Source organism: Aegilops tauschii, chromosome 7 (assembly GCF_002575655.3).
Source record: "Aegilops tauschii subsp. strangulata cultivar AL8/78 chromosome 7, Aet v6.0, whole genome shotgun sequence".
Lineage (NCBI taxonomy): Eukaryota > Viridiplantae > Streptophyta > Magnoliopsida > Poales > Poaceae > Aegilops > Aegilops tauschii.
This window is the reverse complement of record NC_053041.3, coordinates 96392971-96419702: the sequence shown is the minus strand read 5'-3', so window position 1 is coordinate 96419702 and position 26732 is coordinate 96392971. Positions and strand designations below refer to the sequence as shown.

Genomic DNA, 26732 nt, shown 5'->3' with positions numbered 1-26732 from the left:
ATGAACTTAGTCCTGATAGTATTTTGCAAATTATGTTGTAGATCAATATATAGCTCGCGTTGTTGCTTCCCTGTGTTTATTTTTGATATGTTCCTAGAGAAAAATTATGTTGAAAGATGTTAGTAGCAAAGATGCGGATTGGATCCGTGATCTGAGGATTATCCTCATTGCTGCACAGAAGAATTATGTCCTTGATGCACCGCTAGGTGACAGACCTATTGCAGGAGCAGATGCAGACGTTATGAACGTTTGGCTAGCTCAATATGATGTCTACTTGATAGTTTAGTGCACCATGCTTAACGGCTTAGAATCGGGACTTCAAAGACGTTTTGAACGTCATGGACCATATGAGATGTTCCAGGAGTTGAAGTTAATATTTCAAGAAAATACCCGAGTTGAGAGATATGAAGTCTCCAACAAGTTCTATAGCTAAAAGATGGAGGAGAATAGCTCAAGCAGTGAGCATGTGCTCAGATTGTCTGGGTACTACAATCGCTTGAATCAAGTGGGAGTTAATCTTCCAGATAAAATAGTGATTGACAGAATTCTCTAGTCACCATCACCAAGTTAGTAGAACTTCGTGATGAACTATAGTATGCAAGGGATGACGAAAGTAATTCCCCAGCTCTTCGCGATGCTGAAATCGATGAAGGTAGAAATCAAGAAAAACATCAAGTGTTGATGGTTGACAAGACCACTAGTTTCAAGAAAAGGGCAAAGGGAAGAAGGGGAACTTCAAGAAGAACGGCAAGCAAGTTGCTGCTCAAGTGAAGAAGCCTAAGTCTGGTCCTAAGCTTGAGACTAAGTGCTTCTACTGCAAAGGGACTGGTCACTGGAAGCGGAACTACCCCAAGTATTTGGTGGATAAGAAGGATGGCAAAGTGAACAAAGGTATATTGGATATACATGTTATTGATGTGTACTTTACTAGTATTTGTAGCAACCCCTCGTCATTTAATACTGGTTCAGTTGCTAAGATTAGTAACTCGAAACAAGAGTTGCATAATAAACAGAGACTAGTAAAAGGCGAGGTGACGATGTGTGTTGGAAGTAGTTCCAAGATTGATATGATCATCATCGCACACTCCCTATACTTTCGGGATTAGTGTTGAACCTAAATAAGTGTTATTTGGTGTTTGCGTTGAGCATGAATATGATTTGATCATGTTTATTGCAATACGGTTATTCATTTAAGTTAGAGAATAATTGTTGTTCTATTTACATGAATAAAACCTTCTATGGTCATACACCCAATGAAAATGGTTTGTTGGATCTCAATCGTAGTGATACACATATTCATAATATTGAAGCCAAAAAGATGCAAAGTTAATAATGATAGTGCAACTTATTTGTGGCGCTGCCATTTAGGTCATATTGGTGTAAAGCGCATGAAGAAACTCCATGCTGATGGGATTTTGGAATCACTTGATTATGAATCACTTGATGCTTGCGAACTGTGCCTCATGGGCAAGATGACTAAAACGCCGTTCTCCGGAACTATGGAGAGAGCAACAGATTTGTTGGAAATCATACATACAGATGTATGTGGTCCGATGAATATTGAGGCTCGTAGCAGGTATCATTATTTTCTGACCTTCACAGATGATTTGAGCAGATATGGGTATATCTACTTGATGAAACATAAGTCTGAAACATTTGAAAAGTTCAAAGAATTTCAGAGTGGAGTGGAAAATCATTGTGACAAGAAAATAAGGTTTCTACGATCTGATTGCAGAGACAAATATTTGAGTTACGAGTTTGGTCTTCAATTAAAACAATGTGGAATAGTTTCACAAATTCATGCCACATGGAACACCATAGCTTAATGGTGTGTCCGAATGTCATAACCATACTTTATTGGATATAGTGCAATCTATGATGTTTCTTACCGATTTACCACTACAGTTTTGGGGTTATGCATTAGAGACAGCTGCATTCACATAAAAAAAGGGGGGCACCATCTAAATCCGTTTGAGACGACACCGTATGAACTGTGGTTTGGCAAGAAACCAAAGTTGTCGTTTCTTAAAGTTTGGGGTTGCGATGCTTATGTGAAAAGTTTCATCCTGATAAGCTCAAACCCAAATCGGAAAAGTGCGTCTTCATAGGATACCCAAAAGTTACTATTGGGTACACCTTCTATCGCAGATTCGAAGGCAAGATATTCGTTGCTAAGAATGGATCCTTTCTAGAGAAGGAGTTTCTCTCGAAAGAAGTGAGTGGGAGGAAAGTAGAACTTGATGAGGTAACTGTACCTTCTCCCGAATTGGAAAGTAGTTCATCACTGAAATTAGTTCCAGTGATGCTTACACCAATTAGTGAGGAAGTTAATGATGATGATCATGAAGCTTCGGATCAAGTTACTACCGAACCTCGTAGGTCAACCAGAGTGAGATCCGCACCAGAGTGGTACGGTAATCCTGTTCTGGAGGTCATGTTACTTGACCATGACGAACCTACGAACTATGAGGAAGCGATGGTGAGCCCAGATTCCGCAAAATGGCTTGAGGCCATGAAATCTAAGATGGGATCCATGTATGAGAAAAAGTGTGGACTTTGGTTGACTTGCCCGATGATCGGCAAGCCATAGAAAATAAATGGATCTTCAAGAGGAAGACGGACGCTGATAGTAGTGTTACTATCTACAAAGCTAGAATTGTCGCAAAAAGGTTTTCGACAAGTTCAAGGTGTTGACTACGATGAGAGTTTCTCACTCGTATCTATGCTTAAGTCTGTCCGAATCATGTTAGCAATTGCCGCATTTTATGAAATATGGCAAATGGATAAACAAAACTGCATTCCTTAATGGATTTATTAAAGAGTTGTATATGATGCAACCAGAAGGTTTTGTCAATCCTAAAGGTGCTAACAAAATATGCAAGCTCCAGCGATCCATCTATGGACTGGTGCAAGCATCTCGGAGTTGGAATATACGCTTTGATAAGTTGATCAAAGGATATAGTTTTATACAGACTTGCGGTGAAGCCTGTATTTACAAGAAAGTGAGTGGGAGCACTACAACATTTCTGATAAGTATATGTGAATGACATATTATTGATCGGAAATAATGTAGAATTATTCTGCAAAGCATAAAGGAGTGTTTGAAAGGAGTTTTTCAAAGAAAGACCTCGGTGAAGCTGCTTACATATTGAGCATCAAGATCTATAGAGATAGATCAAGACGCTTGATAAGTTTTTTCAATGAGTACATACCTTGACAAGATTTTGAATTAGTTCAAAATGGAATAGTCAAAGGAAGAGTTCTTGCCTGTGTTGCAAGGTGTGAAGTTGAGTAAGACTCAAAGCCCGACCACGGCAGAAGATAGAAAGAGAATGAAAGTCATTCCCTACGCCTCAGCCATAGGTTCTATAAAGTATGCCATGCTGTGTACCAGACCTATTGTATACCCTGCCCTGAGTTTGGCAAGGGAGCACAATAGTGATCTAGGAGTAGATCACTGGACATTGTCAAAATTATCCTTAGTGGAATAAGGATATGTTTCTCGATTATGGAGGTGACAAAAGGTTCATCGTAAAGAGTTACGTCGATGCATGCTTTGACACCGATCTGGATGACTCTAAGTCTCGATCTAGATACATATTGATAGTGGGAGCAATTAGCTAAAGTAGCTCCGTGCAGAGCATTGTTGACATAGAAATTTGCAAAATACATACGGATCAGAATATGGCAGACCCGTTGACTAAACTTCTCTCACAAGCAAAACATGATCACACCTTAGTACTCTTTGGGTGTTAATCACATAGCGATGTGAACTAGATTATTGACTCTAGTAAACCCTTTGGGTGTTGGTCACATGACGATGTGAACTATGGGTGTTAATCACATGGTGATGTGAACTATTGGTATTAAATCACATGGTGATGTGAACTAGATTATTGACTCTAGTGCAAGTGGGAGCTGAAGGAAATATGCCCTAGAGGCAATAATAAAGTTATTATTTATTTCCTTATATCATGGTAAATGTTTATTATTCATGCTAGAATTGTATTAACCGGAAACATGATACATGTGTGAATACATAGACAAACAGAGTGTCACTAGTATGCCTCTACTTGACTAGCTCGTTTATCAAAGATGGTTATGTTTCCTAGCCAATGACATGAGTTGTCATTTGATTAACGGGATCACATCATTAAAGAATGATGTGATTGACTTGACCCCTTCCATTAGCTTAGCACTCGATCATTTAGTATGTTGCTATTGCTTTCTTCATGACTTATACATGTTCCTATGACTATGAGATTATGCCACTCCCGTTTACCGGAGGAACACTTTGTGTGCTACCAAACGTCACAACGTAAATGGGTGATTATAAAGGTGCTCTACAGGTGTATCCGAAGGTACTTGTTGGGTTGGCGTATTTCGAGATTAGGATTTGTCACTCCGATTGTCGGAGAGGTATCTCTGGGCCCACTCGGTAATGCACATCACTATAAGCCTTGCAAGCATTGCAACTAATGAGCTATTTGCGGGATGATGTATTACGGAATGAGTAAAGAGACTTGCCGGTAACGAGATTGAACTAGGTATTGAGATACCGACGATCGAATCTCGGGCAAGTAACATACCGATGACAAAGGGAACAACGTATGTTGTTATGCGGTCTGACCGATAAAGATCTTCGTAGAATATGTGGGAGCCAATATGAGCATCCAGGTTCCGCTATTGGTTATTGACCGGAGACGTGTCTCGGTCATGTCTACATAGTTCTCGAACCCGTAGGGTCCGCACGCTTAACGTTTCGATGACAGTTATATTATGAGTTTATATGTTTTGATGTACCGAAGGTTGTTCGGAGTCCCGGATATGATCACGGACATGACGAGGAGTCTCGAAATGACCGAGACATAAAGATTGATATATTGGAAGCCTATGTTTGGATATCGGAAGTGTTCCGGGTGAAATCAGGATTTTACGGGAGTACCGGGAGGTTACCGGACCCCCCCCCCCGGCAACATAATGGGCCTTAGTGGGCCTAGGTGGAAGAGAGGAGAGGCGGCTAGGGCTGGGCCGCGCGCCCCTCCCCCTAGTCCGAATAGGACAAGGAGAAGGGGGTGGCGCCCCCCTTCCTTCTTCTCCCTCTCCTCTTTCCCCCCTCCCAAGTCCTAATCCAACTAGGAAAAGGCACTACAGGAAACAGCTACTTTGCCGTCTGCCATGGCGGACGGCAAAGGCTCGAAAGGCGGACGGCAAAGACCTTTGCCGTCAGCCGCGGACGGCAAAAGGCTCCGGCAAAGAAGGCTACGGTAAACAGCTTCTTTGCCGTCTGCTTCCTGGCGGCGGACGGCAAAGGCTCTTTGCCTTCCGCGGCGGATGGCAAAGAGGGCGGACGGCAATATTTGCGCTGTCAGTCCGTTAAGTGGCTAACGGCAGACCTTTGCCGTCCGCCGCAGACGGCAAAGAGCCTTTGGGCTTTGCCGTCCGCCTTATGATGTCATCTACACGTCACTAGATGCCAGGTTCTTTGCCGTCTGCCACTGATGGCAAAGTGCAGGTTCTTTGCCGTCTGCCACTGACGGCAAAGTCTTTGCCGTCTGCCACTGTAGGCAAACTGACCAAATGGGTCAGCTCCCAGGAAGCACAGTTGGCTGCCACGTGGCTTCTTTGCCGTCCGCGGCAGACGGCAAAGAGCTCTTTGCCGTCGGTGGCAGACGGCAAAGAGCCTGCATATTGTCTGTTTTTTCTGTTTTTTATTAAATCCCACAATTTGCAGCACATATCACATATATAAGTTTCATATCCAGCACATATCCAACACATATCTAGCACATAAGTTTCATATGACATATCACATCAGTTTCATCCATACACATTGTTCATACATAAGGAAGTTCCATCCATACACATTGTTCCATCCATATATATATTACAATGCAAAGTGTCATGAAGATAGCAAGCTAGATACAATGCAAAGTTTCATCAAAGGAAAAGCAAGCACTCCATCATAGCAAGCTAGCTTCCATCAAGTGAATGAAATCTGCAAAATGGTAAATAAGAAAGTTAGAAATAGGTGACTAGAACAAGAAGAAGACTAGAACAAGAAGAAGACTAGAACAAGAAGTATATGTCATTTATGAGCTAACTTAGGTGAAATGGATCATATATGAGCTAACTAAGTTGAAATGGGTTGTTTATGAGCTAACTTAGTTGAAATGGATCATTTATGAGCTAACTTAGTTGAAATGGGTCGTTTATGAGCTAACTAAGGTGAAGGGCATCGTTTTTGAGCTAAGTAAGGTGAAATGGGTCATTTTGGAGCTAACCTAGTTGAAATGGATCGTTTTTGAGCTAACTTAGTTGAAATGGATCGTTTTTTAGGTAACTAAGGTGAAATGGGTCGTTTTTTAGCTCACTTAGGTCAAAAGGATCGTTTTTGAGCTAACTTAGTTGAAATGGATCGTTTATGAGCTAACTTTGTTGAAATGGATCATTTTTTAGCTAATTTAGTTGAAATGGATCGTTTTTTAGCTAACTTAGGTGAAATGGATCATTTAAGAGCTAATTTAGGTGAAATGGATCGTTTTTTTGCTCACTTAGGTCAAATGGATCGTTTATGAGCTAAATTAGTTGAAATGGATCGTTTATGAGATAACCTAGGTAAGATGGGTCATTTTGGAGTTAACGTAGGTGAAATGGGCCATTTTAAAGCTAACGTAGGTAAAATGGATCATTTAGGAGCTAATCTAGGTGAAATGGGTCATTTTTGAGCTAACTTGGATGAACTGCATCATTTATAAGCTAACCTAGGTAAAATGGGTCATTTTGGAGGAAAATAAGCTAACTCTAGGTCATTATGGTAAGCATATTGGAGGAAATAAAGCTAAGTCTAGGTCTTTATGCATTTGTTAAGCAAAACACTAGAGAAACTTACCGTGATCAGGGAGGTGTAGGACCGGGGTGGCTAGTGCCGCTACCTGGAGAAGGATCGTGCGATGCGTTTCTGGAGTTAAGCTGCAACAAAGATCATTTTCAATGTCTCGTTAGCATTACGACACTCAAATGTTGAGACTACCAACTAATGTCCATTCAAACTAAACTCACCGTGCTCCCAGGAGCAATCACTGGCATCGGCGGAGTGGGCTGACCGGACTTCTCGCACACAGACTGCACATTTGGTTTTCAGAACAGAGTCATACTAGTTAGTAATGAGACTCAAATGTTAAGACTAGCAAGTAATCTGCAGAAGAAACTTACCACAAGGAGCTCGTACATGGCCCTTGCCTGCATGTCATTCCGTGCCCTCTCCTCCTCCATCATCTTTCTCGTCCTCTCCTCCATCTCCCGCTGCCTCTCCGCCGCCTCCGCCAGAAGTTTCTCCGTTATATCTCTCTCAGTCTGTATAGCAGCCTGCAACACCACTCACATGACCATTTGTAATCATTGATGGAAGCGCACACAATGTAATGGAGACAGATAACTGAGTACGTATCACTAACCTTGATGGCGAGTTGCACTGGCCGTTCACGAGGCCTTATCTCAGGAGCGGAGCTCGACTGGCGCGCCTTGATCTCCGGGAGAGTGCCAGGACAACGGATAAGTCCATCTCCAATGGCTATGGAGCCATGGGACCTCCCGCCACCAGATATCATCACCAGCTCTGGATCAATGGGACCCTGGCTCGGGTTAAAGTCCTCCCCTTTCCTCGCCTTCCCCTCATCTCTATATCTCACGAGCTTGTTGTGGGAGGAGATGTTGGTGAAGTTGTTTGCATCATCGAGGTCAGACTGAGAGAAAGCCTTGACTTTCTTGTAAGAGCCAGTGTGGGCCATGGCATACAGGTCGTACACCTCTGGCACCTTATCCGCCTTATTGTGGCGTGCCTGAAAGAGAGAAGCAATGAAAGTTAGTAATTAAAGGGCTCAAGCTAGCATGATGAATGAATTGCATGAATCATGAAGCAAACCACATACCCAGTTGCGCCCGAACTGATATAAGTTGGAGCTGCCTTGATGGTGTGGCACACCTTCCATTTGGGCACGTTTGTCCTTGGCCTGGTTGTGGAGGGCTAGCCATTCTTGTGAGCACCACTCATCGACCAACACCTCCCAACAATCCATCCGATCCGCACACCATCTCGGAGGCGCCTAAGTTAGCAAATAGAAACTTGAGCGCTACGACTAAGAATTACTAAATGAAGGAACTTAAGTAGAAGGCCTTAAGAATTACCTTCATGTACTGCTCCTTACTCAGGAACTTATCGCGGCACGCCGGCTTGGTCTTCTTGATACCACGCAAGGCGTAGTAGTCTCGAACAGCCTGCACCCGAGCCTCGTGCCGTAAGTTCTGGAGTAGGCGCTTGCAGACGTTCTCGATAACATTTGCGCAGTCCTCCTCGTATCCCTCCTCACACCTGTAGAATGTCTGCAATCAAATGAGACAATATTGATTAGTACAATTAATAACTAGCTAGTTGAAGATTTTGAAATGTGTAAAGGAGAAATTACCCAGAACGTCCTGATCACCATGTCTGCCCTCGTGTCGCACACGACACCGTCGATAATGACATCCGGCGGGGCCGGGGCAGCCACGTAGTGCTCCCAGCTCAACCCAAGCTCTGGAAGCCGACCCTCACCAGGCAACGTGACAAACCCCGGGAAGTTTTGCCGGCAAAGAACTCCAAGGACGGAGTTGGGCCGGCGGACACTATGATGGTGGTCCCAACCCCTGCAGCATGACAAGGCTCGGGGTCGGGGTGTCGGGGTCGGGGTCTAGGGGTCGGGGTGTCGTGTCGGGGTGCCGCGTCGGGGTCGGGGTGCCGTGTCGGGTCGGGGTTTTTTCCTCTTTTTTCCTTTTCTTCTTCTTCCTATTCTTCCTTTTCTTCCTCTTCTTCTTTTTTCTTCTCCTCCTCCTCTTCTTCTTCTTCCTTTCCTTTTTCCTCTTCTTCTTCTCCTCCTCTCCTCTTTTTTCTTCTTCTTCTTCTTCCTCTTCTTCTTTTTTCTTCTCCTCCTCCTCTTCTTCTTCTTCCTTTCCTTTTTCCTCTTCTTCTTCTCCTCCTCTCCTCTTTTTTCTTCTTCTTCTTCCTCTTCTTCTTTTTTCTTCTCCTCCTCCTCCTCTTCTTCTTCCTTTCCTTTTTCCTCTTCTTCTTCTCCTCCTCTCCTCTTTTTCTCTTCTTCTTCTTCTTCCTCTTCTTCTTTTTTCTTCTACAACCTAAACCTAAAACTAAACCTAAAACTAAACCTAAAACTACAACTAAAACTAAATCTAAACTAAAACTAAAACTAAAAAGGAAAAAAAAGAAAAAAACAGAAAAAAAACTGAAAAATGGGGGCTCACCTGGGGGGTGGAGGAGGCCGGTGGAGGAGGGGGCGGGGCGGTGGAGGAGGCGGCCTGGGGGCGGCGGCGAGCCGGGGCGGCGGCGAGCCGGGGCGGCGGGGGCGACGGGGCGGCGGGGGCGACGGGGCGGCGGGGGGCGGGGGGCGCGGGGGGCGCGGGGCGGCGGGGGGCCGGGGCGGTGAGGGCGACGGGGCCCCGGGGCGGCGGCGAGCCGGGGCGGCGGGGGGCGACGGGGCGGCGGGGGCGACGGGGCGGCGGGGGGCGCGGGGGGCGCGGGGGGCGCGGGGCGGCGGGGGGCCGGGGGCGGCGGGGGGCCGGGGCGGTGAGGGCGACGGGGCCCCGGGGCGGCGGCGAGCCGGGGCGGCGGGGGCGACAGGGCGGCGGCGGCGCGCGGCGGGCGGCGGCGTGGGAGGAGAGAAACGGCGGCGTGGGAGGGAGAGGGAAGAAGCGAGTAACGGGCGGGGGTACGGGCCGTTAGGTAGTAGGCTCTTTGCCGTCCGCTTTTTTGCCTCTTTGCCGTCCGCTAGCGGACGGCAAAGAGGTGGCCCGTTAAGTTTTTCAAAAACGGGCGGGGGGTGGGGGCCACCTCACTCTTTGCCGTCCGCCAGCGGACGGCAAAGATTCTTTGCCGTCAGCTGGCGGACGGCAAAGAGCTGGCGGACGGCAAAGAGCTTCTTTGCCGTCTGCTTTTGGGTAGCTGATGGCAAAGAGCTGGCGGACGGCAAAGAGCTTCTTTGCCGTCAGCTAGCAGACGGCAAAGAGCTGGCAGATGGCAAATTAGCTGATTCCAGTAGTGAGGGGGGAGTCCTACTCCCGGTGGGAGTAGGACTCCTCCTGGCGCGCCCCAAGGCTGGCCGCACCTCCCCCCTTTGATCCTTTATATACGGGGGCAGGGGGCACCCCATGGACAGAACAATTGATCATTGATCTCTTAGCCGTGTGCGGTGCCCCCTCCACCATATTACACCTCGATAATATCGTAGCGGTGCTTAGGCGAAGCCCTGCGTCGGTAGAACATCATCATCGTCACCACGCCGTCGTGCTGACGAAATTCTCCCTCAACACTCGGCTGGATCGGAGTTCGAGGGACGTCATCGAGCTGAACATGTGCTGAACTCGGAGGTGCCGTGCGTTCGGTACTTGATCGGTCGGATCGTGAAGACGTACGACTACATCAACCGTGTTGTGTTAACGCTTCCGCTTTCGGTCTACGAGGGTACGTGGACAACACTCTCCCCTCTCGTTTCTATGCATCACCATGATCTTGCGTGTGCGTAGGATTTTTTTTGAAATTACTACGTTCCCCAACAAGAACCTTGGCGGATAACGTGTGTATATGGAGAGGCACAAACTCACCTTCGGCATCAAACTTGGGATCTTATGAAGGGTATTAGCTTTACCAGCAACTTGTTGTGGCTTTGTTTCGGTTATTTCAACGAGGTACTTCACCCAGACGAGCACGAAGGAGCAGCCAACAGAAGCAATGCCCAGATACAGGGCTTTCAGGATACAGTTGATATTTGCATGTTAATGGACTTGGGTTATGAAGGTCGCTTTTGGACGTTTGAGAAGAAGATAGCAGGAGGTGCATATGCACGGGTGTGCTTGGACCGAGCTCTGTCCTCTGCCAGCTGGATGACTCAATTCCCACGAGCTTCGGTGACACATCTAACCTCAGCCACATCGGATCATGGCCCCATAATTGTAAATCTGGATGATACACATAACACTACAAGGCCAAAGCACACTTTTAGGTATGAGGTGATGTGGGAATCACATGATACATGGAAGGAGACAATAACAAATAGCTGGAACACAGCGAACGCTGGCTATGGGGTCGGTGACTTTCGTGACAAGTTGCTGTCCATAACAAATGATTTGTCTACATGGAGCAAGGAAACTTTCGGAAGTGTTCACAAAGAGATAAAGCAGATAAAAACCCAGCTTGAGTCGCTGCGCAATGATCCAGTGCGCACGAGGCCGTCTCATCCAGAGCTAAAGCTAAATGAGAGATTAGCGGAACTATACCACAGGGAAGAGTTAATGTGGCATCAGAGATCACGGCTGGAATGGCTCTCGGCCGGTGATAGGAACACAAAGTTTTTCCACATGAGAGCAAGTATGAGGCGAAAGAAGAATATGATCCGGGCACTCACAAATGCTTTCGGTACTCATGTTGAGGATCCAGCTGACTTAAAAAACATGGTTCTGGAGTTCTACAAAACCTTGTATCACTACTAGAGAAAAGCTTACCAATAGCGCTGGTTTTTGTGCTACCAGTAGCGCGGGCACCAGCTCTACTGCTACGGCGCTACAGCCATTTTGTAGCAGTAGCGCGTTTCTAGGCCAGCGCTACTGGTAAGTTCAAGTACTAGTAGAGCGTTTTTAGGCCAGCGCTACTGCTAACATTTATGTTTTTTTAGCATTTTGGCGCTGTACATGTTTAAACAGATATATCTTTTATACAATAACAACTCATCATGAACTAGTCTGTTTAAATAGCATATTCATTACCACTTGTCATCACCACCAAACAATGTTCGTCAATGAGACATCATATAACAAGTTGGTCACTAGTCATAATCATAACTCCTCATCATCAACATCAACTCTAACACATTGTAGCACATAATAACACATTCTAGCTACGACCTACTCCTCTCATAGGACCTACTCTGCCCTCTCTTAGGTAAAATATCATAAAACAAGATAGGCATTGACTCTCCATTAAGGAAAATTGACTCTCCATAATAAAGAACGGAGATCATCCTGTCTCCAAGTCTTGGCCTACGCACAATGTTGCTTCCAAGTAGCTCTCTACGATGGTTCAAACATTTTTTGAAATCATTTATTATCATGGCTTCCTTGCTTATAGAAATCCGGTATGGACATGAGTGATGTGGATACTGCGGCTGACCTGGCCGTGGTGGCCGTAAGCTCATAACATTAATGGGACCTCTCGGCAACATCAGATGAGGCACACAATCCATCGGGATTTTCTGTTCAGAAACATAGTAATAACTTTGTAGTTAGCAATGTAGTTTAGTTTTAGAAGAATTTATGCAAAAGATGCACGGATGTCGTAATAGTAGAAAATCTTACCATGATATCTCCATTGATGTTACCGTAGTTCAACACGTGCACTAGTGGCACGTATTGACCATAATGTGGAGGAGTTTGATAATAGCTATTGTAATTCTCAAGATTAGTAAAAAATGCGATAAGACCATCTTGCTCCTTATAAGTTAATTTTGCTTCATCATTGTAGTAGTAGGTTCTGTCTACCATTTTCCGTACATTTTTTGAAGAATGAAAATAAGCTGTCAATGGAAATAAGCTGTCAAATATTTTGAAATAAACAATATAAATTACTTAGTAAATATGTTTAAGAAACTCACATAGCGGTAGAACTGGAAGCGTGTCAACAAGGACCCAAATCGTCATATCATTTTCGTCGATGTCAGGATCACCAAGATCGAAGGTGAGAAGCATACCCTCATGAAAATCATACGCCTTGCAAAGGGCTTCCCAATTCAGGCAACCAAAATTGGATGAGTTCACAGAATTGTATAGATTTACAGCAAAATCATAACCATAATGGGTCCTTAGTTGAATTATCTTTTGTCTCCATTCTTTCATGATCTTCAAAACCCATCTTCTCCAAGACATAGCGTCTTGCCTGGCATGGGATAAGCTAGTCGAATTGTAAAAGATGGAAATTACACGTTGAAGAAGCAAAGAAGTCGTGCAAAAAATAACAAAAGCACTTGTCGCCGTCGCGTACCATTTCAACATCGAAGGTCTCTTGGAGCTTGATGTTGAAGTGCCGACCTTCTACCAGGTGAGGCATGTCGCACAGACCGCGCTCATCTTCGCAGTACTCGCACATAGCGAATTCCCTTTCGTCGTCAGACATTTCCTAATAGGTAATTAATAATCCATCATCGAATACATATATAGTAGTTTGTAGCAAAGATCATCATATAATATCACTAATACATCTCGAATAATAGCTCCTCTAGGTTCAGTGGGCCGCGGTGGACACCCAAAGAGAAGGAACCATCACCGGATCATAGCTCCGGTGAGATCCCCAAAGAATCTGCCAGGTATTGGAGAACCGGTCGTTCGCCAACGCAACCAAGTAGCGCTGGACATGCGCATTCTCCTCCGTGACACGGTGTTGTACCACCTTCCATGCCCACGTGACCGCCACCAAAGAAGCTCCGGGTCGACGACGGGTTGGCTCCTCACTAAGCTGCGCTCACCAGAAGGTAGCACAACCCAGTACCAACCCGGTGGAGCCCAGTCCCGGACATGGCCCCTCGGCTCAGCCAGGAGTCCTCCGCCGAGTCGACGACGAGGATGAGGGATAGGCATCGTCGACGTCGAGAACAAAATGCTTAATTATGAAAACAAAATTAATAAACACTTAGCAAAATTTGGCATGACCTTTGCTAAAAACAGGACATATCGAGCGCCCGAAATTTGCCAGAACGTAAATGAATCGACATTTCTGGCAAAACATAGGCCACTCGGAAAAATATGACATGTCCACTGCAAATTTGCATATAACAGGAAAAATTGCTTTAACTAAAAAAATAACAACAATTGCTTTAACTAAAAAAATACCTAGAATTCTGTTAACTACACCTAAAACAACTAAAACACCTAAAATTTTGTTAACTACACCTAAAACAACTAAACCACCTAAAATTCTGTTAACTACACCTAAAACAACTAAAACACCTAAAACTCTTTTAAACACACTTAAAACAAATTCAACATTATTCTAAGAACCTACATTGCTAACTAAAACACCTACAAATTCAACTAAAACACCTACATTATTCTAAGAACCTACATTTTTTCAACTAGGATTCAAAATAATTAACTACTCTCTAATAACTATAACTAGGGAGGGAGGGAGGAGGAGGAAGGAGTACCTCTCGGTGGAGGAGGGCCGGCGCGGGGGGGGGGGTGGCGACCGGCGGGGGAGGATGGCCGGTGCGGGGGGGGGGGGCGGCCGCAGGGGAGGAGGGCCGGCGCGGGGAATGGCGTCCGACGGAGGAAGAGGGGCCCGCACGGGGGAGGGCGGCCGGAGTAGGACGCGGGGGCGGCGGCCGGATCGGGGGACGATTGAGGGATTCGATCTGGTGTGAGCGTGTGAGTGTGAGTGAGGGGAGAGGGGTGGTGCGCGGGCCGGCATGGGAGGAAGCAGAGGTGGGCTTAGCGGCAACGCGGGGGAGGAGGCCCAGCGCTATAGCTAAAGCTGCAACAGGGGGCCGAGAGCGTGGCCCATTAGCAGTAGCGCTGGCCGTGAAATCCAGCACTACTGCTAACGTGCGCTTGTAGCGCTGGTGCTGGCCGGCGCTACTGCTAAATAGTAGTAGCGAGGGGTCTCTAACCAACGCTACTGCTAAATGTCAACCTATAAGCATTTTCCTAGTAGTGTATACTTCAGAAGGGGTGCAGGGGATGAACGAGGTCTTGAGGCACGTTCTGAGAAAAGTTACACCTGAGATGAATGAGATTTTATGTGCGCCATAGACAAATGCTGAGATAAAAAATGCCTTGTTTCAAATGTTCCCAACCAAAGCTCCAGGTCCTGATGGTTTTCCGGCACAGTTTTATCAGCGACACTGGGATATTTGTGGTGATGAGGTCTCTGAAGTAATCATGCGCATCATTAGAGGAGAGGAAAACGCGGAGAGCATCAATGATACGGTCTTGGTCCTTATACCAAAGGTAGCAAATCCTAATCATTTGTCACAGTACAAGCCGATCAGTCTTTGCAATGTCTTGTACAAAATAGCCTCAAAGGTGGTTGCCAATATATTAAAAGTCATTCTTCCAGATATCATATCCGAGGAGCAATCAGCGTTTGTGCCTGGTAGAATGATCACAGATAATATAATATGTGCTTATGAGTGCTTGCATTTTATGAAGAGGAACAGATCCAAAACTAATAGTTTTTGTGCTCTGAAGTTGGATATGATGAAGGCCTATGACCGTGTAGAGTGGGATTATCTACAGGCAATTATGGTCAAACTGGGTTTCTCTTCGGCCTGGATTGATATTGTAATGGGCATGGTTAGATCAGTTTCTTTCTCAGTTCTGTTTAATGGAGAAAAGCTTGAGAGTTTCAAACCAACAAGAGGTATTCGACAGGGAGATCCTATTTCCCCTTACCTATTCTTACTTGCAGCAGAGGGCCTTTTGTGCCTACTCAATTCCAGTTCTCGGTCATCAGCTCTAAGTGGTGTCAAGGTGGCTCCCACAGCTCCTGAGGTGAACCACCTTTTATTCACATATGACAGCCTGTTGCTTTTTAAGTCTAGCGAGGAGGGTGCAAATTTGGTGTCAAACCTGTTGAACCAATACTGTACTGCGTCGGGACAGAGGATTAATAATGACAAGTCCTCGATATTCTTTAGCAAGGGGTGCCCACAAGGCACCAGGCAGCGAATCAAAGATATTTTGGCTGTGCAGAATGAGTCACTCAACGAGAAATACTTGGGGATGCCTACAGAAGTTGGACAATCAAAAAATGGCACGTTCAAGTATCTCTGGGATAGAGTTTGGGAAAGGATAAGAGGATGGATGTAGAAATTTGTCAGCGGCAGGTAAAGAGGTTCTTATAAAATCTGTGGCCCAAGCGATTCCAGTTTTCTCCATGTCTTGTTTCAGACTCCCGAGGGGGCTCTGTGAGAGCATAACATCAACCATAAGGCAATTCTGGTGGGGAAGTAAGCAAGGAAAAAGAAAGCCATGTTGGGTGTCGTGGGATGTTATGACGAGGCCGAAGAATTTGGGAGGGCTAGGGTTCCGGGACCTTGAGATTTTTAACTTGGCACTTCTGTCGAGACAAGCTTGGAAGTGTCTAGAGAATCCTAACTCTTTGAGCGCACGAATCCTAAAGGCTGCTTACCACCCTAATTGCACTATTCTGGAGGCAGGGTTGGGGCCGCACTCATATTCAACAATATCGATGACCCTGAGGTTTTGGAGACGTTGGCTATACGTGAAGCTCTGGCTCTCTCAGAAGACTTGTACATTCAGAAAATCTCGGTGGCTTCCGATTGCAAGAAAGTGGTAGAGGCAATCAAGACAGGCACGTCGGCTTCTTATGGTGCAATAGTGTGTGAAATAAGAGACCGAGCTAGGTTTTTTTCTTCCTGTTTAATTAGTCATGAGTTTAGAACCTCCAATGTCGAGGCTCACAAACTTGCAAAGCATGCTTTAACGCTGGGTACTGGTCGCTATGCTTGGTTAGGCCAGCCCGGAGATCTTGTTTTCGTCCCTGTAAACCTTGTAACGGGTGAATAAAAGCTTTGCGGGTTTGGCTAAAAATTAAACCTGTCTACACAGTCTCTCCTAAAAAAAATTCTACTCCACACCCCCGCACCACATCCAGTCGACGACAACATGGCCCGCCGCCGCCGCCGCCGCGCTCGCCCCGCCTCGCCACCGGCGGCGCTGGAAGACGAAGACCTCCTACGGAAGATTTTCCTCCTCCTCCCGCCTCAGCCCTCCTCCCTTCCCCGCGTCTCCGCCGTCTGCAAGCAATGGCGCGGCGTCGTCACCGACCCCCGATTCCTCCGCGGCTTCCGCGACCACCACCAGAAACCTCCGGTCCTCGGCCTCGTCATGGGATACAACGGGGAGCCGTTCTTCAGGCCCAGCCTCAGCTCTCCAGATCTCATCCCGCACGAGCGTTTCTTTTCCCCAGACATCCTCGACCTCTACATGGAGCTGATTGGCTGCCGCCATGGACGCGTCCTCTTCTTCGACCGGGGGCTGCTCTGTGGGACCCCGCCACCGGATGCCGCTGCTCTGTGGCCGTCCCACCAATGTTCGACGACAAGGAGATTGTCGTCTGGAATGGCGCCGTGCTTTGCGCTGCCGGCGACGAGGGTCACGTCCATGGGGATTGCCACTCGAGCCCGATTTTGATAGGTATCCACAGAGACAATAATCGGGCGTTTGCCTCGGTCTACTCATCGGAGGCCGGAACATGGGGCGAGCTCATCTCAACAGCAGCGATTCGTAATATGTATGACCTGAACCGTCCTGGTACCCTCGTTGGGGATTCTGTTTATTGGGTGTTTGATGACCATGAGGATGGCATACTCAGATTTGATTTAGATAGGCATAGTCTATTTAATATCGAGATGCCGGATTTGAGGTATTATCGGCGCCCGAACAGCTTCAAGATCTTGCGGGCAGATGATGGCAGTGTTGGCCTTGCAATCTTGGAGTACCAAAAATTCCAAATGTGGGAGAGGAAGGTTGGTTCTGATGGTGTTGCCGGATGGATGCTGCAGAAGACCTTTCAGATGAACACGATCCTTGGTTTGGGGCCTATGGGAGGAGGGGATAATCTGATGTTGGGGTATGATGAAGATGATCATGAAATTATGTAAGGACAGATATTGGTGTCTGCATCATCCAACTTGAGACAATGCAGTTCAGGAATCTTGGCAAAGATAATTTCACGACCACCGAATATTATCCCTACAGAAGTTTCTACACTGCAGGTGTTTCATTCTACATTTCCCGGAAACACTATCATGGAAATCACCAAATATTGTTTGCACTTGGTTGCTGGAATACCTCTATTTTGGCAAAGAAGTGTTTGTTAACTGATTAACTTTACTTTATCGTGGCACTTAAATATTGTCATCTACGGAGAGAGAAAGCAGTTTCAAGTAATTTATTCTATGACCTTGTACATAAAACCATTACAGAATCTGGCAAAATCGTTAAAATACACACAAAGCTTATTGCTTTCTTTCTATACATACATTATACAGTGGTTGCGTCCACTCTTATGTAGCAATATTACATATCTTTTGAGGATGGGCTGCATATGACAGATGTAAATTTGCAAGATATACAACCTAAAATTAAGTTTAAACTCTGATGGTCTGATACTACAAATAAGCAATTTAGTGGTCTGTTTGGCCCATTTCGAAGCATAAAGCTGGTAATATTGTTCGTTCAATTTGTTTCTATGATATAGTGCTAATCTCTAGAAATCTTGCTATTAATCATACATCCGTAATACGAATAAACTTTTATGTAATAATTAGCTCTCCTTTATCTTCTGTTGAAGAGACCTGCTGCAAGTCTAACTGTAATCCTTTCTGCGTTCATATTTTAGATACTTCTTTCTGACGTTGACCTTTTCAATTGTTCAATCTGGTCTGTTTCCTGTCATTATCCAAAGAGGCCATGTATTTTTAATGGCATTTTCTGTTTCTCAGTTGTCCAATCTCGTGCGCCTTCTGTTATTTTCACATCTTTCATATCTTGTGGTGTTGGAATGTTCATTCTTCTGATAGACTACTGACTTAGTGTGTGTGAGTAAAAAGCATTCCTAACCAGCCGGTTACTACTGGTTCTCGGCCATACCTGTTGGTAACATTTTTTTTAATCTGGTGTTTGTGTTATTTTGAGCTAGTTTTTGTTATAATGCATAACACACAAACATTGATTAAATTTACTATTAGATGGGTTCACATCACATCCCATGACTCATGGCCTTACAATGACATACCGATAGTGTTTTTGTATCATATATGTACAAAACTCATCACTTATTCACAGTCAGACTCAAGACTTTGAGGTCTGAGTTCATCCTCTTGGCATCTTCTTGGTCTCCCTTCGTCGCTTCTTTTTCCATTTTCTCAGTCTGACATCAGTTTTCCCTGCTAGTGAGTGACTTGTCAGTATGTGAAAGAAGAGTTGGTGGCATCCCCAGACCCCTGGCGAAAGATGTCAGCATCATGTTTCCTGCTTCAGTGGGAGTAGGAGCGGCAGGAGACACTGTTGCAGCTGCCTCGTTTGGAACCGTCGCAGGAGGAGGTAAGATTATACTTATATCTTGATTTATGTGTCTATGACCAGTTAGACATTGGCCATTTGGAACTTGGGGTATATCAATTAATAGAAGATTTGTGGGTTTCCATTAGCATTATCCTTAATGTAGAATGATTGCACCTGCTGCCCTGCACGTTTGCTAATAACTCATTTCGTAGAAAGTTTGCAAAAACCTGTATGTGCAGCCGTGACATGTGGTTGAATCATTTATTCTTGTCGGCCCACAGATACGTTAGACAAGACACACAACAGAGTTCAAGGAATCGATACTGGTCTTGTGCCAAGCCGAGTACTGACACAAACTCGAATTGACGTGATATTCAAGAAAGAGAAGGAGACAAGATCAAAACTTAGCAAAGCTTGGGCGAAATGGTTTCACAGCAATAGTGTTCCAGAAAGCAAAGCAGACTGCCCACACTTCCGCAGCGCCATGAAGTTAACACAGCAGCTAGGCACCTGATTGTCTGTTCCTACAGGCGACGAGCTAGGTGGCATAAATCTGGATGCCAAGGAAGAACTTCCGTAGTTAAGCGTGAATGTTAACCACTTGTCATCGACTGATGACTCATGCCTTTGTACTAAGTGTGTAGGGTTAGTTAAGTACTGCCTCATGAACTGTGCTTACTTCTTCTGAGCCTTGGTTGTTTATAAACTTTTATCTGGCGATGGTTAGTTGGTGATGTACCATTTTGCTAGTTTCTCAACTTTGGTGTAAGGAACAGCTTTATTGCCAACTAAGTACAAGTAGGTGATGAAGCATTGTATTCATCATCTCTACTCTTATAAAAAAAACGAGTTGGTGATGATGGTGTGCCTGTCATCTTGTAATATAGACCGTCCGATCTATATCTGACGGATAGAAAGCAAACTATGACAATTTTACAAAGATACCTGCACCTCTCTCCACATTTACACACAAGGCCTTGCCTCCTTCATCGTCCTTATCTTCAACAACCTCATTGTTGAGCAATTAAAAAAGGAAGTCTCTGGAACAATCTAGCATGGTGGCCGCCGCCGCCTGCCGCCGCCGTCCATCCCCATGCCTTCTCCCAGTCCGACCACCAGTCACCACCACGCTCCACTACTCCTCACCTTATCTCTCATCTTTCATTTTTTTCGATGATATTGTCGAGATACCAGTTTTTCGATAAAATTCTCGAGATATCATTAGTTTTTACACATGGGATTAGTCCTGCATGAGTCAATCACAATAGGTGTTTTGTAAAAAAAATGCATATTGATGTTCCGTGCAATGCACGAGCATCTTGCTAGTATCGTTATTATTTTGATCTTCTTGTGGGTGATGAAGCTATTGGTAATTGCATTTGTCTCAGTCACTTGATTGTTGCATGTCAATGGGCGCTGACGGTGTGTCAATTATCATGGGAAATATTTTGTTATTACATCGTCTGCGAAGTTCTGGAATCTTGATAGATTCTGATTTAAGCTTCAGATTTATGTTCTTATCTTCTTTCAGTCCCAGTGTGTCTTCCTGTACCGGAGATACCATATAAAAACTACGACAAAGTAATCATCTTTTGTATACAATGCCATTCGGTGTTCTTTCTTTCATTGTACGATATATATTACGAGTATATAGATTGGAACAACTTGTCACACGGAAGGGAAATGTCAATCGGCCAATGATATAACAATATCATGTAGAAGTTTTATTGGATTTTATGTGAATATTAATATAGGCAAATGGATACTGGATTTATGTGAATAATATATACAATTTCCCAACTATTTAATGTTGTGTTTACGTGTTCGGAACTGTAGGCACATTTATCATTTTCTAAGCACCAGCTTTTGAGTTAAGATACAGTTTCCTACTTGTTGCCAATTTTAGGTACACACTGAATTTGATTACCAAATATTGCTTTCTAGCTATCAGCAACAACTTGTGTTCATCATTGTCCAGGCATACTATTGACACTTGTAGCACGATGGAGATCCAGCAACACTAAAGCTACGGAATTTCTTACATTACCAAGCCATAAGCTGTAATTAGTAGTTTCCCTATGATTTCTAAGATCACCATGTACACCAGCCTCTTGTGATTTGATATATATGAAAAAAGGTCAAACTTAACATCTTCCTTTGCTAGCAAATATATGCCAGTTTACCCAAATCTAACTTTAATTTTTCTTGCTCCTATATATTTACATAAGTTCCTATTATCTTATTGTCCAAATAGATGGACGCGGCAACGCTCACCACCCATGATCTAGTAAACATTTATGGGTAGTGTGCTTTAAAAAAAATCAAGACATTGACTACAAGTGAAATCTTTGTGCGTTTACTGCAGAGCCTAATCCCCTAAGTAATGCAATAATCCACTAATGTGATCATCTGTGTGCGTAAGGAAAACAAATGCAGAGGAGATGAGAGCACTATCTAATACAGAGAGCAAGGGAATGGTGTACCTGAATGCCAAAACTTCAAGACGACAATCGCCTGTGTATAATCGGTTTTTTTTTTTTCATTCCAGAGGCGTCCTCATGGAGCCTACTTACACACGCAACAATCATCTATAAAATCCTACACACGCAATTGTTTCAGTTTCACGTATGACTGTGGGATAGTTGCCTTGTGCTTCAGTATTGCTCTAGAGACACTGCCATGCAATTGCGCCATTTGTAAGCAAGAACATCTCTGCGGAACAAAGCTTAAACGTCAATACTATATGTCATAGGGCACAACCTTAAATCACCTAGACTGAGGTGATACAAGAGATACTTCCATTTCACCCAAGAATCTGGGTCTCCTTTGGTTCCAGAGGATAGGATTTCTACAGGAAAATTTTCTTTAGAGCCCTCTGGTTTGTAGGAATAGAGTCCTATTTCTATGGTGAAATTCTTCCTATCCTTCATATTTCATAGGAAAATGAACATCAGCCTAGTGAAAAAAAATCCTATGATGTGAACCAAAGAGCATCACCTTTCCTATTCCTATTCATAGGATTTGAGATACATGTCATCCTGTTTCCTATGACTTTCCTACCCTATGAAATTGTTGTGAAGCAATTTTTCGTATAGTATGATAGTATGTTTAGTTTTGACACTAAAAATTGGCTTGCCAATATTTAGGCAGGTCAAAAAGTTGTCTAACAATTGATTGACTATACTCACTATGCCCACCTCTCAAAACTTGTCATTTTTTTTGGCAAGTTTAGGAACTGTCAAATGCTGGCATGCCAACATATTAGCTAACCTATTTTTGGCAGCCAACCAAGCATGGTCTAAATGGTATGAGTTGGTGAAAGGCAAATGACCATCAAACCCAGCTACTCATGAATAAATTTTGCATGTTAATCCTCACTTAACAGAGTTAATTAATCCTATGTTCAACAATAGTTTTTTTTACATAGTGTATATATAGCTTGCGCAGAATATGTTTGCACATGTTAAATTACTAATCAAAGCCTCAAAGGTAAAGTTGATGTTATGTATACATGCAACTTGGGTAGAGATTAGCCAACGATAGAAAAAAATAGTGTATTGACATACGGTTCTGCTAATCGACTTTAGTGAGTTCTATCTTGTTGTTTGACAGATTCTTCCTCATGCCCTCCAAAAACTTGACCAATAGGTGGACATCATCTTCACCATCTTGGTATATGATTTCACTAAGCCTAAGGTTCTCGCACTTGAAATCCGCTAGGTCCTCAAAATATGAGTGGCAGCGTTGGATCAACTCCACTCTAGGTCCAAAATTCGAGACCTGTTGAGCAACATGAAGGAATTAATATTACGGATTAAATTGAGTTACGGTAATAGTTCATGAAAGAAGAAGTAGTAGCACCTTGCAGCAGCACAAAGTGAGCTTCTGCAGGTTATGCAAGTTCCGAAGGTATTGCTGCAGCCCGAGGAAGTCATCGCTGATATGACACTCGTCCAGGAACAAGGTTCTTAGGTTCTTGAAGTTGTATACAGGAAGATCCTCACAATCCGGATACAAACGCAACTGTAACCGGCCCAGACAGTCATTTTGTTATCTTTAAAAGGCTATAGATAAAGGAGATGGAAACTGCGTAAAAAGGGGATGCGAAGAGCAAGAGCAACATACCATGACCACAAACTGGGACAACTGCAAGCTTGTCACATTAGACAGCGCACTAATAATATTCAGTTCGAGCATAGTTGGGGTGAGGAATTCAGCGAATTGGTACCAGGGCTTCACGTCCTCGATCACGGGCAGATGAATTGATGCATCGACAAGAGACGGCATGCTATGCGGCTCTCTATAATCAACAATGTGCTCAAACTCCCCGTCCAAGCAGAGAGAAACAAGAGCAGGAGTGTCTATAACCAACGCAAAAGTATTATCATCACGACCAAAGGAGACACTATCGACGACCAATTTCTTCAGCGACGAGGAGGCGATCTTAATATTGCAGGTGATATAGTAGTTGCAGTTTTCCAGTTCCAAGACCTCCAGAGCTGACGTGACTCGCAATATCTTCCAGGTTCAAATTCAGGCCGGAAAGATGCAGCCTTCTGAGCCGGCAAGGGCTTGCATCATCTAGACCCATGGCGCGGCGGACCCAGCGGTGAGTGAGGTCTCGACGCTGATACCACCCGAGAGCAGCCGAGGTTGCGTGCAGCCGAAAGGCGTCCAGAAACGCGACGTCATTGTTGAACATGTGTCTATGTACGTAGATTTGGGTTCTGTATGCAGTACATGTAGTATCTGTCTCCCTCTGTATGTACGTGTATTTTAAGAGACAAGATACCGGTCACACCCCTTGTATCTATATATATGTGCCTAGTACACGATCAATCAATTATCGATGCACCAAATCATTCTCTACATAGTATCTATCACAAGTCGATCTTCCAGCTTTCGCTAACCCCAGCCGCCGCCTCGGGCCGCCGCCGCCGCCGCGACCTCCCGCCGCCGCCCCAAGCCGCCGCCACCACCCCTCCTCCCCGCGCGCCACCTCCCCACCGCGCGCCTTCCCCTCCACACCGCGCCGCCCCTTCCCGCCGCGCCGCCTGCCTCCCGCCGCCGCGCCGCCTCTCCTCAGCCGCGCCGCCGCCTCCCTCCTCACGATCTCATCGCCATGTCATCCAACGCCTCCACCTACTCCAACCCCTTCGCCGTCGACCCTGCCGAGATCCGCAACATCAACGTCCATGCATGCGTCCCTGTGATCCTCGACGCCTCCAACTCCACGTACTTCGCGTGGAAGACGTACTTCACGCTGCTCTTCCGCGAGAACAATCTTGTGGATCACGTCGATGGCACTGTGGACTCCCGCGCCATGGTGGACGACGCCGAGTGGACCGCGATCGACGCCACGATCATTTGGTGGTTCTTCACCACCATCTCCAAGGACTTCTTCCACACGGTCGTGAGCGCTGGCGACGCGCCCTGTGGCTCAAGCTGAACGGCCTCTTCACCGACAATAAGCTTCAGCGCCGCATTTTTTTGCAGCAGGAATTTTTTGACTGTCACCAGGATGGACAGTCCATTGATAACTACTGCCGCCGCCTGAAAACGTTGGCAGATGAGCTCCGTGACATTGGAGCCAAGGTGGACGACGACCTCCTCCTCAGCACGCTCACCGCCGGCCTCAACGAGGACTTCGGCAACGCCGCCTCTAACCTCACCTTGATGCCGGAGCCCTCCTTCCCCAAGTTTGTGGCGTACTTGAGGTTGGAGGAGCGCCGGATGAAGGGGGTCAAGAAGTGTGTGCAGCACCACGCCCTCGCCGCCGGCACCTCCCGCGGCACCCCTCCACTGACCGCCCCACCCGCGCCGCGCCAGCAGCCGCCGCCACCAGCGCCTCCGGGGTACTTCCCCCTCCCGCCCGCGCCTCCCGCCCCTCCCGCTGCCCCCCAGAAGCCAGGCGGCGGGCGCCGCGGCAACCGCCGCGGGGGCGGCCGCAAGCAGCAACAGGCGCCGGGGGGGGGGGGGGCTCGTCAGCGGCAGCAGCAGGTGACTCCCCCATGGACGTACGGCACCAATCCGTGGACCGGCATCGTCCACGCGTACTCCATGCCGGTCCCTCGGGCTCGGGCTCCGGGCATCCTTGGGCCCCGCCCGGCGGGTCACCAGGCCCTCTTCGCCGCGCAGAACGCCGCTCCCTACAACGGCTATGGTGCCCCCCCCCCCCCCCCCCGCCGGCGCCCGCCTAGGGTCCGCGCCGGCCTATGGGGCCGCGCCCGCCTACGGCGCCGCCGCCGCTCCGGCCTTTGGGGCTGCTCCCGCGCCGGCCTACGGAGGGTTCTACCCTCCTCAGGTGCCGCCGCCGTGGGACCCGGCCTTGCTCACTGCACTGCACTCCGCCCCGTCACCGAGCTCCTATGGTGGCGGTGGTGACTGGTACATGGACTCGTGCGCCACTTCTCACATGACTGCTCATCCCGGTAACCTCACATCTGCCACTCCCGTTCATACTCCCACTCGTATCACCATTGGTAACGGTTCCTCCCTACCCATTACTCACGTCGGTCATATGTCTTTTCCTTCTACTTCCACTCCTGTGCATATGTCTAATGTTCTTGTGTCTCCTGACTTAGTCACTAATCTTGTTTCCGTTCGTCGCCTTGCTCGTGAGAATCCTATAACTGTTGAATTTGACAATATCGGTTTTTCTGTGAAGGACGCCCGTACACGGATGGTGCTCCACCGATGTTGTCGGGGGTTGGGTGCGACATATGCCAATGGATGGCTTATCATGGTGGGAGCGAGTAGAACGTCGTCGGTGCCTGGAAGCGGGATGAGGCGTAGACACGAACGCCGGCGCACTTTACCCAGGTTCGGGGCTCTCCTAGGAGATAACACCCCTAGTCCTGCTCTACGGGGTCTCTGCATGATCACTAAGGCACTAGTGAGTACAATGGTGCTCCTCGAGCTGTATGCTAGAGGTAGGAGAAGGCAAGGCTACCTCTCTCCTTTCTCTATAGGTCGGTCTAGTTCTAACAGGTTGGGAACCCTTTGCATGGGTGCCTGTCTGGTACGGAGCCGACAGGCCGCCTCCGCCGCTCGCTGGTCTTGTCGGCTGCTGATCACTGTAGCCGTGATGCTAATGACGCCGGCTCGGTCAGAGGAGCGTGGCTACAGCCCCGCCGCCTGGCGGGCAATTACTGTAGCCACTCTGTGTCTCATCTGGTTAATGACGAGTGGGGCCCGAGGAAGGGGCGGGCCGACTGCTGGGGACCGACCTCCCTCAGGTCCGGCTGATGGGGCTCTAGCCGTCTTCCGGGCTCTCGCTGGTCGGTGGGGCCCGTCGTCCTTGGGCCGTACCGACAAGCCATCGTGGGAGCAGGGCTCCGCCTGCTTTCGGTGACGTCAGGGGTGGAGTGGCAACAGTGCTGGGCCGGGCGGAGATCTCCGCCTGTACGGTGCACTGTGGCCACGCCCATCTCTGGATTTGGGAGGGATGGGCTACAGTGTAGCCACTCCGTGCCATGTCTTTCTTTATGAGGGCGCAGGCTTCGTGGGCGCCACGGGCCGACTGCTAGGCGTCGGCTTCTCTGGAAGCCGCCCACTAGGAGTCGGTTTGCCTTAATGCCGTCTTCTAGAACTCGGCCGCCTAAGGGCAG

The 26732-nt window shown here is 46.6% G+C and overlaps 1 pseudogene; it reads left to right on the top strand.

Annotated features, from left to right (window-relative positions):
* The first annotated feature begins 16559 nt into the window (after positions 1-16559).
* Positions 16560-19935, top strand: LOC120969900 (putative F-box/kelch-repeat protein At3g17280; annotated as a pseudogene).
* Positions 19936-26732: the final 6797 nt, after the last annotated feature.